At 45.9% G+C, this 18,018-nt stretch overlaps 1 protein-coding gene across 1 annotated transcript in view; it reads left to right on the forward strand.

Moving 5' to 3' along the window:
- LOC123753399 (uncharacterized) overlaps nucleotides 1-18,018 on the forward strand; it is a 242,855-nt gene that overhangs the window by 57,673 nt on the left and 167,164 nt on the right. The window lies entirely within an intron of this gene.

Consider the following 18,018-nt stretch of genomic DNA (forward strand, 5'->3'; position numbering starts at 1 on the left):
AGAGAGAGAGAGAGAGAGAGAGAAGAGAGAGAGAGAGAGAGAGAGAGGAGAGAGAGAGAGAGAGAGAGAGAGAGAGAGAGAGAGAGAGAGAGAGAGAGAGAGAGAGAGAGAGAGAGAGAGAGAGAGAGAAGAGAGAGAGAGAGAGAAGAGAGAGAGAGAGAGAGAGAGAGAGAGAGAGAGAGAGAGAGAGAGAGAGAGAGAGAGAGAGAGAGAGAGAGAGAGAGAGAGAGAGAGAGAGAGCCAGGACACACAGGGGTATCACACACACCATTACTTCAAATATATGGCAGCAGGTTGAGGCTGTGAGCAAGGCGCTACACATAACTCATCACATCTGGATACCACTTTATTCACTGAATATTCAGCCGGAGACCCACCAAGCGGACTGGTCAAAGGTGAGGAGTGGGCACTATACTCACCTACACGTGCTGGCAGGGGTCGAGCTGGGCTCCTGGCCCCGCCTTCCGAACGCTCTTAGATCAATGATTAATTGCTCACGATTTTTATCATATTTACATTTAAATCTTTAAATCGAATTTGCTTCAATGACTTCTATGTCTAGCCTGTTCCACTTATTGACAGCTTTATCACTGAAGTTCTTCCTGACGTCTCTGTGACTCGTTTGCCTTTCTAGTTTCCATCTATGACCCCTCGTTCTGCTGTTCCTAGCGTTGAACAATGCTGCTTTCTCTACTTTGTCAATTTCCCTTACAATCTTATATGTCGTTATCATGTCCTATGTGTCACCTTTCCTTCAGTGTGTGTGTGTTCACCAAGTTGTGCTTGCGAGGGTTGAGCTCTACTCTTTCGGCCCGCCTCTCATCTGTCAATCAATCAACTGTTACTACTATTTTGCTTTCTCCCCCCCACACACACCCAGGAAGCAGCCCGTAACAGCTGTCTAACTCCCAGGTACCTATTTACTGCTGGGTAACAAGGGCATCAGGGTGAAAGAGACTCTGCCCATTTGTTTTTCCGTCAAAACCGGAAACCTGCTCATTTTTATTGTGTGTATTTTCCTAGTTGTGCTTGCGAGGGTTGAGCTCTGGCTCTTTGGTCCCGTCTCTCAACCGTCAATCAAATATTAAAGTGACACAAGGGAAGACACAACAGTTAATTTAACCTCCATTAACTCAGCGGACCAACTGTCTAGGCTCTGCAGATAGTCAACTCAGATATATAAATACTCAGATAGATACTCAGGAGCTGAAAGTGTAAACATTACAACTTATTATGTAATAATAAGTTGTAATCATTAAATAATTAGACCCATAACATTATTATGGGTCTAATCGGTAGCTTTTTCAAATCGAAATCAAAGATCATCCAAATTGTTCAATTCACTGATGTTTCCTGTTTTCTTGAGAATTGCGTAGTTTTAGCCACGGCATCTGAACAAAAAGATGGTATATGGTAAAGAGTGAAGCCTCGTGCAACGAAAATATTTCCAATACCCGGAAATAAATAATTCGAAAACTCCATATAAAAAAAATAAATAAATAAATTATGGGTTCGAAGAACACGATGTGATCTTATACAAGTGTTTGAATTCCTCAAAGAACACGACAAAGTTAATTTTGAAAAGTATTTTGATTTTGCACCCTTTGTGCGAACCACAATTTGGTAGTCTTGGAATTACAGGAAATAGGTTTTACTCTAAAGAGAAAATACATCTTAATATACATCTTAAAACGCGATTTAAACATACGAAACCGCTTTTTACCAGGCGATATAATACAGTAAGATACAGTAAGCATTTGGAACAGCTTAACCAGATAAAAATATTATACAGTTCAAACACTTCAACTTTGATTAGATTAGCACTTCTCAAATGTGCTATTCTTCATATTTAGAATTCCAAAAGTTTTCCTTAACCAAACAGCCTAGTTTGGTTTAGTGGCTGTTATGAACCCTTTATAGCCCTCCCCTTATACCATCTCCGTGGTGCGTTTTTCTTATCACAAGTGCAAAAGGAATCAATCACATTACATTACGACATTTAGTTCATATCTTCTCTTCAGTATTTTTAAAACTGTACATGTTGTTTGGTCATGCTGCCTTAGGTTAAAGCTAGATCAGGTCAGGTTACGTTAGGTCAGGTCAGGTTAGGTTGAGTTAGATTAGGTTACGTTCTTTTAGGTAATTAGGTAAGCTTAGGTTAGGATAGGCTAAGCTATGTTAGGCTGGATTCAATAATTTTTGGTCATGGTCGACTAGGTAAGATTGGGGTAAGGTATGTTAGATAAAAATTAGCCTACTTTGGATTCGGTAATTTCTGGTTAGGTTAGGCTAGGTTCGATTAGGTTAGGTTAGGTTAGGTTAGGTTAGGAAGATTAGGTTAGGTTAGGTTAGATTAGGTTAGGTTAAGTTAGGTTCGATTAGGTTAGGTTAGTTTAGGTTAGATTAGGTTAGGTTAGGTTAGGTAGGTTAGGTTAGGTTAGGTTAGGTTAGGTTAGGTTAGGTTAGATCAGGTTAGGAAAGGCATCAAACACGAGACAAATTCTGCTAAGCAACAGATTCTTAGAACAAAGACTTCCTATGACTGTCCCCAAACACTCCAAGTCACTCCTCAGCCCCAGTGCACCTTGCATGCAAGTGACCCCTAGCAGCCCCTTGCAACATGGCTCCCGCGTCATGTATGTTGCGAGACCTCCTCAAGATTTCCTTCTTCAATGTCTTACCGCCAAAGGATTGATAGCCAGCCTTAACAGCTTCATTACATAAGAGGGGCAGATGAAGGAGAACAGAAAGAGGAAGTTAATGAAAACGAGAATGAGAGGGGAAGAGAGGAGGACCTGGATGAATAGGAGGGAAGAAGATAGAAGAATGAACGTGGAAATCACCGAAAAGATGCACTGGGAAGGATACCTTAATAGACATGGGATCACAGGATTATTTCAGGCGTAGGTTTGGCGAGTACCCAGCAGAGAGAGAGAGAGAGGGAGAGAGAGAGAGAGAGAGAGAGAGAGAGAGAGAGAGAGAGAGAGAGAGAGAGAGAGAGAGAGAGAGGGAGAGGGAGAGGAGAGAGAGAGAGAGAGAGAGAGAGAGAGAGAGAGAGAGAGAGAGAGAGAGAGAGAGAGAGAGAGAGAGAGAGGAGAGGAGAGAGGAGAGAGAGAGAGAGAGAGAGAGAGAGAGAGAGAGAGAGAGAGAGAGAGAGAGAGAGAGAGAGAGAGAGAGAGAGAGAGAGGGAGGACCCCACAACACATGAGGGAAGACGGCGGACACAAACTCCTCTCTGAAGAAGGCGACGTCGACAGCCCGCTGCTCCTGTACAAGAAAGGGATCAGTCGCACCTGCGTCACCAATTTGCTAATGTGCTTCTGTAGCCTCCGGGGAAGGAGGAGGAAGAGGAAGAGGAAGAGGCAGAAGAGGAGGAGGAAGACTACCTCCACAACAACCTTAGTGAATAATGTCCACCATATTTGTCACTCTCCCTCTCTACAACCCCACCACTGGCCCTACAACCTCTCCCCCAACACTGGCCAGGCAGTGTTTATCAGCGTCTCATATGCTGCTGATTTTACCCTGTTTATGTGTGGCTCTGGTGGCAGTGCTGGATTTACATCCACACCGGGAATATTGTTTTCTTCTTCCCTATTCTTTTTTCCACTTTTCTCCCTTTTCCCCATCGTCATTACCTCACACTTCTTGCGGTTGAACTCTAACAGCTCTCTGTCCGCCCACTCCTGGAGTTGGTCAAGGTCTTCCTGTAATTTTCTGCAGTCCTCGATTGTTTAAACATCGTCAAACACTGACCCGGGTGAGCTCACTGCCTGGGACTGAACCTCCAGCTCAATTCATCTCTGATGATGGTCCTCTGTTTCATGTCCTTCAGGTACTCATCCTTCACGTACTCATCCTTCAGTAGTTTTCCTTCAGAAGTTTTCCAGATATCCCAGTTTGTATTTCCATCCTGTATACCAGCATTTCATGAGAAGTATATAATGCTTTATTTTTTCTTTGAGAATCTGACAACATAGAGTCTACCAAGATCGGTATTTCTTATAGAATTATTGCAACATTGTCACAGAACTCGATCGCGTTTGTCAGGCATGACTTTCTCCTTTAAAGACTTGTTGCCCTTCTGTTGCATAGTTTATAGCCTCCAAGTACTCCATTATTCCCAACTTGAGTACTTTCTCCGGCACTTTGCACAGTGCCAGAGACTACTGGTCTATTTAGTGCCACCTGTCTGTTCCCCCACGTGTTGAATATCGTTACTATGTGCAGACGAGGAGTCACAATAACATGGTTGAAATATGTTGACCAGACCACACACTAGAAGGTGAAGGGATGACGATGTTTCAGTCCGTCCTGGACCATTCACAATCGACTTGAGAATGGTCCAGGACGGACCGAAACGTCGTCGTCCCTTCACATTCTAGTCTAGAGTGTGTGGTTTGGTCAACATCATAACTATGTTTCAGTATATATAGAGTTATGTGAGATCTCCTGTCTTCGTTGTTTTATTTATAAATTTAGTTAGCGGGTGACAACGTAGCTGTACAGCCTGTTGCAACAGTCATGGTGATATACGCTTGTTTGTACTGCTCTTTGTACTGCTGCATGGGTAACAGCTTCTCCCCCATATCAACCTACCCTGGCTTTGCGCCCTGGTGAGTCCCCTCCAGACCGACAACCAGAGCGCAACTCCATAGTCTCCTGAGACTGATGGATGCCTACTACTAGTGCTGCAGCTACAACTCCTACAGATTGGTGTTGTACCTAATCTACACGAAGAGAAAGAAAGGAGAATGAAAGGAAGATGAAATGAGGATGAGAGGATGAAACAGGAAGAGAAGAATGGGGAGAGGAACAGGAGAAGTAGGTAACTCACCCCCATCCAAAGCAACACACAAACTGCTCCAATAACCCTCCGACACTCACTAATCCTCGATATCGTTCGCTTGATATCTTAACATCATCATTTATCCCCCCAAGACACACCAAAAGAATACATCTTGGCTGAACTCTTCTGTGTCACTGACGACCAGACACACCGCCCCAGCGACGATTTCTCTCTCCGATAATTTTCCGTGATCGATTTATGCATCAGTTAACTGGGATGCGAACCGCGGGCCTCGTAATTAATAAGATGATCGGTTATACATGCTGCACAATGACTTAGGGTTCTGTTAACTTACAAAGCAGCTCATGAGCTGATCCAAATGGCCTAGTTGTGTTAGGTGAAACGAAACCAGTTTAACCATAAAAGATCTGGTCTTGTGTGATGAATTCAAAGGGTCGTGCATAGAGAATCTACAATGGCCTTGTTCTGTTTGTTCAAGATGTTGTGGTTAAATGTATTATATTGGCTTGATTTTGTTTATACAAAAGGTTGGTTGGATATGTACAAAAATGGCTTACTCTATTTTTTTTATACAAAAGGTTGGATATAGCAAAACTGGCTTCATCTCGTGTATGCAAAAGATGAAGACAAAAATGGCTTACTTTTGTGCGCCCAAAAGGTTAGGTATAGCCAAAGATGTCTTAGTCTTTTTTGTACAAAATACTGGCTATAGATTTAAAAGGCCTAGTCTGGTTAATTCAAAAGGTCATGTTTACTCAAAGGAAGGCGGATAAGTGGGATAAGTACCCAACGGACTTAAAGCTCATCTTACGTCTTTGTGTTAAGGATTACATTAGCAACAAAACGATTTGTTAACAGCTAAATCTTAGCAATACTTCACTTGGCATAAAGATCTTGCTGTAAATGATTTTCCAATATTAATGCCTAACTGGTTTAGATAATAAATAACTGGTTATTTAGTGAAATCATCTCTCTCTCTCTATTACACTTCTTCACATCTTCCCTGGAAACACAAACCGAAACTGTCTCTATTTTCCGCTTGTTACAACTTGTAATAAAGTTGTTACATCTTGGCTTAACGTGTTTATGACGTGTTAGAACGTTGTTACAACTTGCTATATTGGTTGTTATAACTGGTTAGGAGGTGTTAAAACTTGTTCGAACGTTGTACCAACGTCGTAGTTTCGGTGTGTGTTTGGCGGGTTGTTGCCTCTCATTTATTCTTCTTTACCATCTCTTCCCTCCTCTCTTTCTCTCCATCTCACCTCTCAGTCTCTCTCTCTTCCTCAAAGACATTTCCATCTATCACCATCTTCATAATTTCTCGCTCGTCTTCCTCTATACCCACAAAACATCCGGATTGTAATTCCTGCTCCGCCAACAAGTCCTTGAATAAGTTGGGGCAGAAGGGCTTACGGGAATATGTCAGGAAATGATCAGGTAAAAACCCACAAGTGGGTCTTGGGTGTAGAGATTTTTGGTTCATTATTTTCGTGTGAATCTTTTGTATGATTGTGATGTTGTATTTTTGTGTTAGTGGAAAGGGAGAGCGTAGTGTGTAAAAATACCAAACTGTGTATGTGTGTGTGTGTGTGTGTGTGTGTGTGTGTGTGTGTGTGTGTGTGTGTGTGTGTGTGTGTGTGTGTGTGTGTGTGTGTGTACTCACCTATTTGGTGAGTTCCACAAAGCCTTCATCACACACACCTTATTTGGTGTGTGTGTGTGTGTGTGTGTGTGTGTGTGTGTGTGTGTGTGTGTGTGTGTGTGTGTGTGTGTGTGTGTGTGTACTCACCTATTTGGTGAGTTCCACAAAGCCTTCATCACACACACCTTATTTGGTGTGTGTGTGTGTGTGTGTGTGTGTGTGTGTGTGTGTGTGTGTGTGTGTGTGTGTGTGTGTGTGTGTGTGTGTGTGTGTGTTTTAAGGGCTGAGTATTTGACCCCATTCTCTCCGTGAACAAAATAAATGCAACAATTATGTCTTACCAGAAACGTAAGAAATACAACTGTTTTGCCTATCCCGCGCCCCTGTAATGTCTTAGTGATAACCTAGTTGATAACCTAAGTGATAACCTAACATATCGAGGCTGTTGTATAGCTAACATCAATATTACAATGATTTAATGTTGTCAAATACATCGCATTTTTGACGGAATACGAAATTGTCCCACGTGATGATGGGGTTCGTTCTCTCCCTCTCTCTAATTAGTTCCCTCCCTTCCTTCCTTACCCCTCTCGCTCTGTCCCTTTCGCTGCTCTCTGTCCCCTCCCTTTCCCCTCGTCCTTGTTGCTATTGTCCACCTCGTCACAGACCTGCGACGTGCCGTGACACACTTTGTGGGACTTTAGTAAATTACAGTGAAAGAAGTTTTGAAAGAAAAAACACTTTATCTATGGAGAACAAGGGAGAGGGGAGAGAGAGAGAGAGGGAGAGAGAGAGAGAGAGAGAGAGAGAGAGAGAGAGAGAGAGAGAGAGAGAGAGAGAGAGAGAGAGAGAGAGAGAGAGAGAGAGAGAGTACCTACCCCCTCTACGACCACATATGTCAGACCACCAGGCTTGTCCCGGTGATGAGAGGCACGAGCTACGAAGAAAGGCTACTGGAATTTAACCTCACTTCCTGGAGGAATGAAGAGTTAGGGGGGAGACATAATCACCACTTCCAAAATCTCCAGAGGTACTGACAGGGGTTAAAGACGAACCAATTAACACAAGAGGACACTCGAGCAAGGGGGGGGGGGGGCACAGGTGGGAACTGAGCACCCAAATGAGCTAAAGAGATATCAGATTTTCTTGTAGTGTCAGAGTAGTTAACATTAGGACGTGATGTGGTGGAGGCTGACTCCATACACAGTTGCAAATGTAGAACTGATGAAGCCCAATAGGCTCAGGAACATGTACACCAGGTGACTGATAATTGGGAGGCGGGCCCAAAGAGCCGAAGCTCAACTTCCTCTAACCCCCCCCCCCCGCAAGGACAACTAGGTAAGTACTACAACCTCACCCCCACTCCCACAACCTCCCCCCCTCCCCCCCACACCCCCCCCCCCACCCTCCACTCCCTCCCCCCCCCCCACATCCACACTACACACGTCTCATGACGTATTCAAGACGCATCCTTCGCAGTGTCAATCTTTGAAGTTGATGCATTAGTTTATTTACTGCTTTTATTAAGTATTTTACTCAGATGATCACATGAAGTTGAGTCAATATCACGTCCAGACAGCCATTGACACGAATGTTTATATATGTAAATGATTCTAAAAATATATATATATATATATATATATATATATATATATATATATATATATATATATATATATATATATATATATATATATATATATATGATTTTTATTTTCAAATATTTCTTTCCAGATTGCTTATTTACGAACAATAATAATTTATTATTTTAGGAACATGAATTACTGACTAAGGTCCAAGAACTTACAACACCTCGATCCTGCATACATAAGCAACAAAAAATAATAATACCAACAAAACCAAGACACACACACACACACACACTCACACACACACACACACACACACACACACACACACACACACACACACACACACACGCACACACACACAAGCCATACCCACTGCTCACGCCACTAAGTGGCTAGGAGCTTCCATCTCCCCGGAATTATCAAAACACATCGACCACAGCCGCCAGAGTGCGGACTGACACCGCTTACCATGAAATGAGACGGTTGGAAATACCTTCAAGAGATACAGGTAGACCACTTAGAGGGGCCGGTGGAGGGAGGGGAAGGAGGGAGATATAAGAGGAGGGGAAGGAGGGAGATAGAAGAGGAGGGGAAGAGGGACTGTAGAGGGGAAGTCAAATACGAGAGGGTGTAAAATGAAAACGCTTTCTCGAGCGGCGAAAAATGGAATACAGAGATGTAAACATACTTAAGTGTACTACTTGGTGAATTTAGCTGTGCAGAATAGGCCGTTAAGACCCGCAAAATACCTGTAGCCACAATAAAAAACACCTGTGTACAACTGTTAACGTAGTGTATCCACCTGCGGACAGCACACTGGACTTGTGATCCTGTGGTCCTGGGTTCGATCCCAGGCGCCGGCGAGAAACAATGGGCAATGTTTCTTTCACCCTATGCCCCTGTTACCTAGCAGTAAAATAGGTACCTGGGTGTTAGTCAGCTGTCACGGGCTGCTTCCTGGGGGTGGAGGCCTGGTCGAGGACCGGGCCGCGGGGACACTAAAGCCTCGAAATCATCTCGAGATAACCTCGAGATAACCTGAATTACCATCATCTATTGGGATATACCGCCATCTATTGAGATATACCGCCATCTATTGGTATATACCGCCATCTATTGGGATATACCGCCATCTATTGGGATATACCGCCATCTATTGGTATATACCGCCATCTATTGGTATATACCGCCATCTATTGGGATATACCGCCATCTATTGGGATATACCGCCATCTATTGGTATATACCGCCATCTATTGGGATATACCGCCATCTATTGGTATATACCGCCATCTATTGGGATATACCGCCATCTATTGGGATATACCGCCATCTATTGGTATATACCGCCATCTATTGGGATATACCGCCATCTATTGGTATATACCGCCATCTATTGGGATATACCGCCATCTATTGGTATATACCGCCATCTATTGAAATATTCCACCATCCACTGGGATATTCCACCATCCACTGGGATATTCCACCATCCACTGGGATATTCCACCATCCACTGGGATATTCCACCATCCACTGGGATATTCCACCATCCACTGGGATATTCCACCATCCACTGGGATATTCCACCATCCACTGGGGTATTCCACCATCCACTGGGATATTCCACCATCCACTGGGATATTCCACCATCCACTGGGATATTCCACCATCCACTGGGATATTCCACCATCCACTGGGATATTCCACCATCCACTGGGGTATTCCACCATCCACTGGGATATTCCACCATCCACTGGGATATTCCACCATCCACTGGGATATTCCACCATCCACTGGGATATTCCACCATCCACTGGGATATTCCACCATCCACTGGGATATTCCACCATCCACTGGGGTATTCCACCATCCACTGGGATATTCCACCATCCACTGGGATATTCCACCATCCACTGGGATATTCCACCATCCACTGGGATATTCCACCATCCACTGGGATATTCCACCATCCACTGGGATATTCCACCATCCACTGGGATATTCCACCATCCACTGGGATATTCCACCATCCACTGGGATATTCCACCATCCACTGGGATATTCCACCATCCACTGGGATATTCCACCATCCACTGGGATATTCCACCATCTACTGGGATATTCCACCATCCACTGGGATATTCCACCATCTACTGGGATAAATGCAAACTACTTCAATTTTCTCCCTCTAGTGCCAATGAAAACGGATCAGTCAAATTAAGTGTTTTGCTTCCAGCACATCATTTTGTCCGGGACATGATTCATGGGTTACAATTACGCTAATGGTTGTGGACACGGCGTAGGTGGTTGTTAAACTAGAGCAGGTTGTTAGAGGTGCGTGGTTGTTACGCATGTGTGGGGTTGTTACTCTGTTTCTGGGCCTGGAGATGACATCCGCTTGGGGTACTAGCCCGTTCTGACGTCAAGTTTGAAGTGGTTTTGTCTAGCCTGAAGCGTATACGTCACTACGCAATTCACTTAATCGTCAATCCCAGGCAGCGCAATACTGAGATGCACTGAGGAGAGGCTATAGAGTCCCCGTGACAGGTGTTGGTGAAAGGTTATAATCTGTGGTATTCCGAACCGCCGCCTCTGCTAACTTTATGTGTCGTGGACACAGCCTCGTCCTTGGATCTGTTATCATTTTTTTTTTTGCAAGCATGCGTATATTTTTGGCTGCTACGTCTGGGTTTATTTCCTGATATTTTGATGTCCGGGAGATAGTCAACTGTTGTAGGATGCATCCTGTGCAGGGTTCTATTGTGGGTTGAGGGAACCTCGCTTATCCGTATCTGTGGTTGAAAGGGTTAGAGCAATGATATTAGTGTTTATATTCTCTCTCTCTCTCTCTCTTGGGTTCTCTCTATACCTTCGGTTCTCTCTATACCTTCGGTTCTCTCTATACCTTCGGTTCTCTCTATTCCTTCGGTTCTCTCTATTCCTTCGGTTCTATTTCCCATGCGTCACATGGAGAATCGCAGAAAATAACGGGCATCAAGTGTCGGTCGGGCGCCACTCTCTACATAATAATTTGTTAGTATAAAAACGCAAGCAATCTTCTAAAAAAAAAAAAAATAAAAGTCTAATTTCCCAGTGCGCACAACTAAATGCATTATTTGTAGGCAGTTAATAATTGCGATTGGTAGTGGGGGCGAGAGAGAGAGAGAGAGAGAGAGAGAGAGAGAGAGAGAGAGAGAGAGAGAGAGAGAGAGAGCATCGCGATAATTAAAAATTTCTCTCCCTCTTATATATCTCCCAGGCTTCGTCTGAGTGTTTATATATCTGTCTCAATATCCTTGCCCTTCCTTTGTGCTAGATATTTTTAGGGAGTTCGTGGTTTCTGCGAATGACGACTACAACTGTCTTGGGGGTCGTCTGGGAGCCGTGGGGAGGGGTGGGAGATAATTGGGGTCGTTTAACAGTACGACAACGAATTTATAAATGTTAGCGAACACCCTACAAGTTCCTACCGTACAAAACAAGCTAAGGCGATACCTAAGATGACAATCTAAGACACCATGTACAGTTTTAGCCAACAGAAAAGGGGCTTTGTTGAATCATCGTCTTGAAGATTTGATCACATTCCTCCCAGAGTTGTTCAGACTGATGGTACAACCACGTCCAGCAGTCGTACTATGCTTTAGGAAACAGGGAAGCGATCTGCAGAATTTCTTGAGCATCCCAGGAGCCGGTCGGCCGAGCGGACAGCACGCTGGATTTGTGATCCTGTGGTCCTGGGTTCGATCCTAGGCGCCGGCGAGAAACAATGGGCAGAGTTTCTTTCACCCTATGCCCCTGTTACCTAGCAGTAAAATAGGTACCTGGGTGTTAGTCAGCTGTCACGGGCTGCTTCCTGGGGGTGGAGGTCTGGTCGAGAACCGGGCCGCGGGGACACTAAAGCCCCGAAATCATCTCAAGATAACCTCAAGATAACCACAGACAATCGAGACAATGATCTTGCCGAAAAATTGAGACAATGGTCTAACCGGAATAGAGCTGAGATGTATTTTTGTCTTTAGGGTAGAAGAACAGGGCCTTCTTCATATGGAGTCCAGATGTACTCGGGGGTCTTAACATTGCCAAGACGGAAAGGCACAAGTCTTCTGGTTCGGTTTAATATTGTTTAAGAATCTGGGCGATTTCAAACCGGTGAAGTGTCTTAGGTGGTTTGTCAATGCTGAAGTGACTTGAGTGGTTTCTCAATGCTCAAGTGTCTTGAGTGGCTTCTTAATGCTCAAGTGTCTTGAGTGGTTTCTCAATGCTCAAGTGTCTTGAGTAGTTTCTCAATGCTCAAGTGTCTTGAGTGGTTTCTCAATGCTCAATTGACATGAGTGGTTTCTTAATGCTCAAGTGTCTTCAGTGGTTTCTCAATGCTCAATTGACTTGAGTGGTTTCTTAATGCTCAAGTGTCTTCAGTGGTTTCTCAATGCTCAATTGACTTGAGTGGTTTCTTAATGCTCAAGTGCGAATTCAAGTTCATGCAGAGGAAGAAACTGTCTACCTGAGTCCATCATTTGGTATCGATCCTTAGTATAAAAATCTCATAAAAACATATTTTTAAGCAACCTTACATATATCCCCCAGAATCCTTACACACTCTCAAGGATAATAGTCTCGTTAGCTAGCTTTATTAGCTACTGAAGCCTCGTTGGTGGTTAGAGAAGTTCGTCTTAACAGGGGTGTTCTAAAAGCTCTCACACCCCCCCCCCTCACTCCTTGATCAACCTGGCTATTGTGGCATGCGGGCAGCATCAATGCCATTCACTCCATGTGACGACGAATTATACTCTAGAACGTTGTGAACGTTGTGCTCTAGAACGTATAACATCATACCGTCACGCAGTCATTCGCATGTGAATGACTGCGTGACGGTATGATGTTATATTCAACCATATGAATAGCGATGAATGATGAATGACCCTTCGCTCGCTTCCTGCGTCGTATTTTGTACGGAATCGACTAATCCGTTAAGAAATGTGATGTATTACTAAAAATTAAAGCACCGTAATATTGACGTTTCGTTATGAATCGGCCTCGATAGGTTAGGTGGGTTGGTTGGGTTCATACGTTTGTGGTGAGGCAAAACTATTGTATATTTTTTTTACAGAGCGGCGAACCGAGAGAACAGACTGGAGTGTTCAGTGTTATTTATGGTATGTTCTCACAGAGAGAGAGAGAGAGAGAGAGAGAGAGAGAGAGAGAGAGAGAGAGAGAGAGAGAGAGAGAGAGAGAGAGAGAGAGAGAGAGAGAGAGAGAGAGAGAGAGACACGTCCACTTCTATGTCCTCATACGTAAACAAATAAGAGGAATAAAGAGATCAGAGATCACAAGAAAGCAAATAATTAAACAACTTTATATAAAGAATAATTGAAGACTTGACACAAAGTACAAAAAATTCACACAAAAATATGATAAAATATTATCTTTGTACCTTACCCCAACCCTCCCCCCATATATATATATATATATATATATATATATATATATATATATATATATATATATATATATATATATATATATATATATATATATATAAAACCCCCATACGTCCATCTTGCAAAACGAAGCCCATATTCTATCTATCATACACAGGGGACAAAGTCCACTTGTTCAAAATTCCGTCTATTTTTTGGCATGTGTATGTGTGTGTGCGTGTGCGTGCACGCGCGTGTGTGAATCTCCCCTACCGTGGGGGCAGGGGAGTAGGGAGGAAGAAAGGGAGGAGGGAAAAGATTATATATTGGAAACATACATATCTTTTTGTTTTTCAATTTATGATCCAGGGAAAAAGACTGCTGCCACTTCGATCAATGAGTCACTTGGGAGACCACAGCTAAAAGGCGCAATTGCCTTTCCAACAGATTTGTGAACGAAATGAATTTATATATTTCCCTCTGTTATTTCTGTAGTAAAAATAGGGGCAGAGTGCGATGGACTGCCTCTCGTATTGTATGTAGAGTGGTGGTGGTGGTGGGCTGCCTCTCACAGTGTTTAGTGGTGGGGTGGGCTGCCTCTCATGGTGTTTAGTGGTGGGGTGGGCTGCCTCTCATGGTGTTTAGTGGTGGGGTGGGCTGCCTCTCACAGTGTTTAGTGGTGGGGTGGGCTGCCTCTCACAGTGTTTAGTGGTGGGGTGGGCTGCCTCTCATGGTGTTTAGTGGTGGGGTGGGCTGCCTCTCATGGTGTTTAGTGGTGGGGTGGGCTGCCTCTCACAGTGTTTAGTGGTGGGGTGGGCTGCCTCTCACAGTGTTTAGTGGTGGGGTGGGCTGCCTCTCATGGTGTTTAGTGGTGGGGTGGGCTGCCTCTCACAGTGTTTAGTGGTGGGGTGGGCTGCCTCTCATGGTGTTTAGTGGTGGGGTGGGCTGCCTCTCATGGTGTTTAGTGGTGGGGTGGGCTGCCTCTCATGGTGTTTAGTGGTGGGGTGGGCTGCCTCTCACAGTGTTTAGTGGTGGGGTGGGCTGCCTCTCACAGTGTTTAGTGGTGGGGTGGGCTGCCTCTCACAGTGTTTAGTGGTGGGGTGGGCTGCCTCTCACAGTGTTTAGTGGTGGTGGTGGGCTGCCTCTCACAGTGTTTAGTGGTGGGGTGGGCTGCCTCTCATGGTGTTTAGTGGTGGGGTGGGCTGCCTCTCATGGTGTTTAGTGGTGGGGTGGGCTGCCTCTCACAGTGTTTAGTGGTGGGGTGGGCTGCCTCTCACAGTGTTTAGTGGTGGGGTGGGCTGCCTCTCATGGTGTTTAGTGGTGGGGTGGGCTGCCTCTCATGGTGTTTAGTGGTGGGGTGGGCTGCCTCTCACAGTGTTTAGTGGTGGGGTGGGCTGCCTCTCATGGTGTTTAGTGGTGGGGTGGGCTGCCTCTCATGGTGTTTAGTGGTGGGGTGGGCTGCCTCTCATGGTGTTTAGTGGTGGGGTGGGCTGCCTCTCATGGTGTTTAGTGGTGGGGTGGGCTGCCTCTCATGGTGTTTAGTGGTGGGGTGGGCTGCCTCTCACGGTGTTTAGTGGTGGGGTGGGCTGCCTCTCATGGTGTTTAGTGGTGGGGTGGGCTGCCTCTCATGGTGTTTAGTGGTGGGGTGGGCTGCCTCTCATGGTGTTTAGTGGTGGGGTGGGCTGCCTCTCATGGTGTTTAGTGGTGGGGTGGGCTGCCTCTCACGGTGTTTAGTGGTGGGGTAGGCTGCCTCTCACGGTGTTTAGTGGTGGGGTGGGCTGCCTCTCACAGTGTTTAGTGGTGGGGTGGGCTGCCTCTCACAGTGTTTAGTGGTGGGGTGGGCTGCCTCTCATGGTGTTTAGTGGTGGGGTGGGCTGCCTCTCATGGTGTTTAGTGGTGGGGTGGGCTGCCTCTCATGGTGTTTAGTGGTGGGGTGGGCTGCCTCTCACAGTGTTTAGTGGTGGGGTGGGCTGCCTCTCACGGTGTTTAGTGGTGGGGTGGGCTGCCTCTCACAGTGTTTAGTGGTGGGGTGGGCTGCCTCTCATGGTGTTTAGTGGTGGGGTGGGCTGCCTCTCATGGTGTTTAGTGGTGGGGTGGGCTGCCTCTCATGGTGTTTAGTGGTGGGGTGGGCTGCCTCTCATGGTGTTTAGTGGTGGGGTGGGCTGCCTCTCACAGTGTTTAGTGGTGGGGTGGGCTGCCTCTCACGGTGTTTAGTGGTGGGGTGGGCTGCCTCTCATGGTGTTTAGTGGTGGGGTGGGCTGCCTCTCATGGTGTTTAGTGGTGGGGTGGGCTGCCTCTCACAGTGTTTAGTGGTGGGGTGGGCTGCCTCTCACGGTGTTTAGTGGTGGGGTGGGCTGCCTCTCACAGTGTTTAGTGGTGGGGTGGGCTGCCTCTCATGGTGTTTAGTGGTGGGGTGGGCTGCCTCTCACAGTGTTTAGTGGTGGGGTGGGCTGCCTCTCACGGTGTTTAGTGGTGGGGTGGGCTGCCTCTCACAGTGTTTAGTGGTGGGGTGGGCTGCCTCTCATGGTGTTTAGTGGTGGGGTGGGCTGCCTCTCATGGTGTTTAGTGGTGGGGTGGGCTGCCTCTCATGGTGTTTAGTGGTGGGGTGGGCTGCCTCTCACAGTGTTTAGTGGTGGGGTGGGCTGCCTCTCACGGTGTTTAGTGGTGGGGTGGGCTGCCTCTCATGGTGTTTAGTGGTGGGGTGGGCTGCCTCTCATGGTGTTTAGTGGTGGGGTGGGCTGCCTCTCACAGTGTTTAGTGGTGGGGTGGGCTGCCTCTCACGGTGTTTAGTGGTGGGGTGGGCTGCCTCTCACAGTGTTTAGTGGTGGGGTGGGCTGCCTCTCATGGTGTTTAGTGGTGGGGTGGGCTGCCTCTCACAGTGTTTAGTGGTGGGGTGGGCTGCCTCTCACGGTGTTTAGTGGTGGGGTGGGCTGCCTCTCATGGTGTTTAGTGGTGGGGTGGGCTGCCTCTCACAGTGTTTAGTGGTGGGGTGGGCTGCCTCTCACAGTGTTTAGTGGTGGGGTGGGCTGCCTCTCACGGTGTTTAGTGGTGGGGTGGGCTGCCTCTCATAAAGTTTACTCAGAGAGAGAGTTTACTGTGCCTCTCACGATAAAAGAAAACTCTCTAACATCTCTTTGACTCATCTAGGTTTTCAGCTTGGAGGAAGACATGGAGTTTCCACCAATGTCCCCCCCTTCTTCTGATGGTATTGTGTGTAAACATTTCGTATATTTCCACTGTGTCAATCCCTCTGTCAAGTATTTTGTATCATATCTACCCGCTCTCTCTTTTTTTTTCAAACGTCGTCAGGTTCAGTTCCTTCAGTCGCTCTTCATATCCCATCCCATGAAACTTCGGGACTAGTCTTGTCGCAAATGTTTGAACCTTTTCCAGTTTCCTAGTGTGTTTCTTCAGGTGCGGGGTTCCTTTGGGGCTGCATACCCTAAGATTAGTTTCACGTAGGTAGTGTAAAGCGCTCTGAATGCTTCCTAAGGTTTCTGAATGACGTTCTAACTTTTGCTCGCGAAGAGTACGCTGCTATCGATATCCGATTTATTGTTCAATTCCTCACTTACTTATTGCCTCAGGAGTTAGATGTGATGTGTGTGTGTGTGTGTGTGTGTGTGTGTGTGTGTGTGTGTGTGTGTGTGTGTGTGTGTGTGTGTGTGTGTGTGTGTATTCACCCAGTTGTGCTTGCGAAGAGTTGAGCTTTGGCACTTTGGTCCCGGCTCTCAACCGTCAATCTACTCGAGTACAAATTCATGAGCGTCTCGGCCCCTATATGTGTGTGTGTGTGTGTGTGTGTGTGTACTCACCTAGTTGTGTTTGCGGGGGTTGAGCTCTGGCTCTTTGGTCCCGCCTCTCAACCGTCAATCAACAGGTGTACAGATTCATGAGCCTATCGGGCTCTGTCATATCTACCCTTGAAACTGTGTATGGAGTCAGCCTCCACCACATCACTTCCTAATGCATTCCATTTGTCAACCACTCTGACACTAAAAAAGTTCTTTCTAATATCTCTGTGGCTCATTTGGGCACTCAGTTTCCACCTGTGTCCCCTTGTGCGTGTTCCCCTTGTGTTAAATAGACTGTCTTTATCTACCCTATCAATCCCCTTCAGAATCTTGAATGTGGTGATCATGTCCCCCCTAACTCTTCTGTCTTCCAGCGAAGTGAGGTTTAATTCCCGTAGTCTCTCCTCGTAGCTCATACCTCTCAGCTCGGGTACTAGTCTGGTGGCAAACCTTTGAACCTTTTCCAGTTTAGTCTTATCCTTGACTAGATATGGACTCCATGCTGGGGCTGCATGCTCCACGCATACTGTGTGTGTGTGTGTGTGTGTGTGTGTGTGTGTGTGTGTGTGTGTGTGTGTGTGTGTGTGTGTGTGCGTGTGTGTGTGTGTGTGTGTGTATAGTTCCACGTCGTAAATAATGATCTTTGTGTGCACACACGAACGAAGGTTTACGAAACTGATTGTGTTTTGGAACGACTCAAACCTCTTCTTTACAAATGATCATACACCTTTTTTAATACGATGTAGTATCCTTAAGA

The sequence above is a fragment of the Procambarus clarkii genome, chromosome 82, assembly GCF_040958095.1.
Source record: "Procambarus clarkii isolate CNS0578487 chromosome 82, FALCON_Pclarkii_2.0, whole genome shotgun sequence".
Taxonomy (NCBI): Eukaryota; Metazoa; Arthropoda; class Malacostraca; order Decapoda; family Cambaridae; genus Procambarus; species Procambarus clarkii.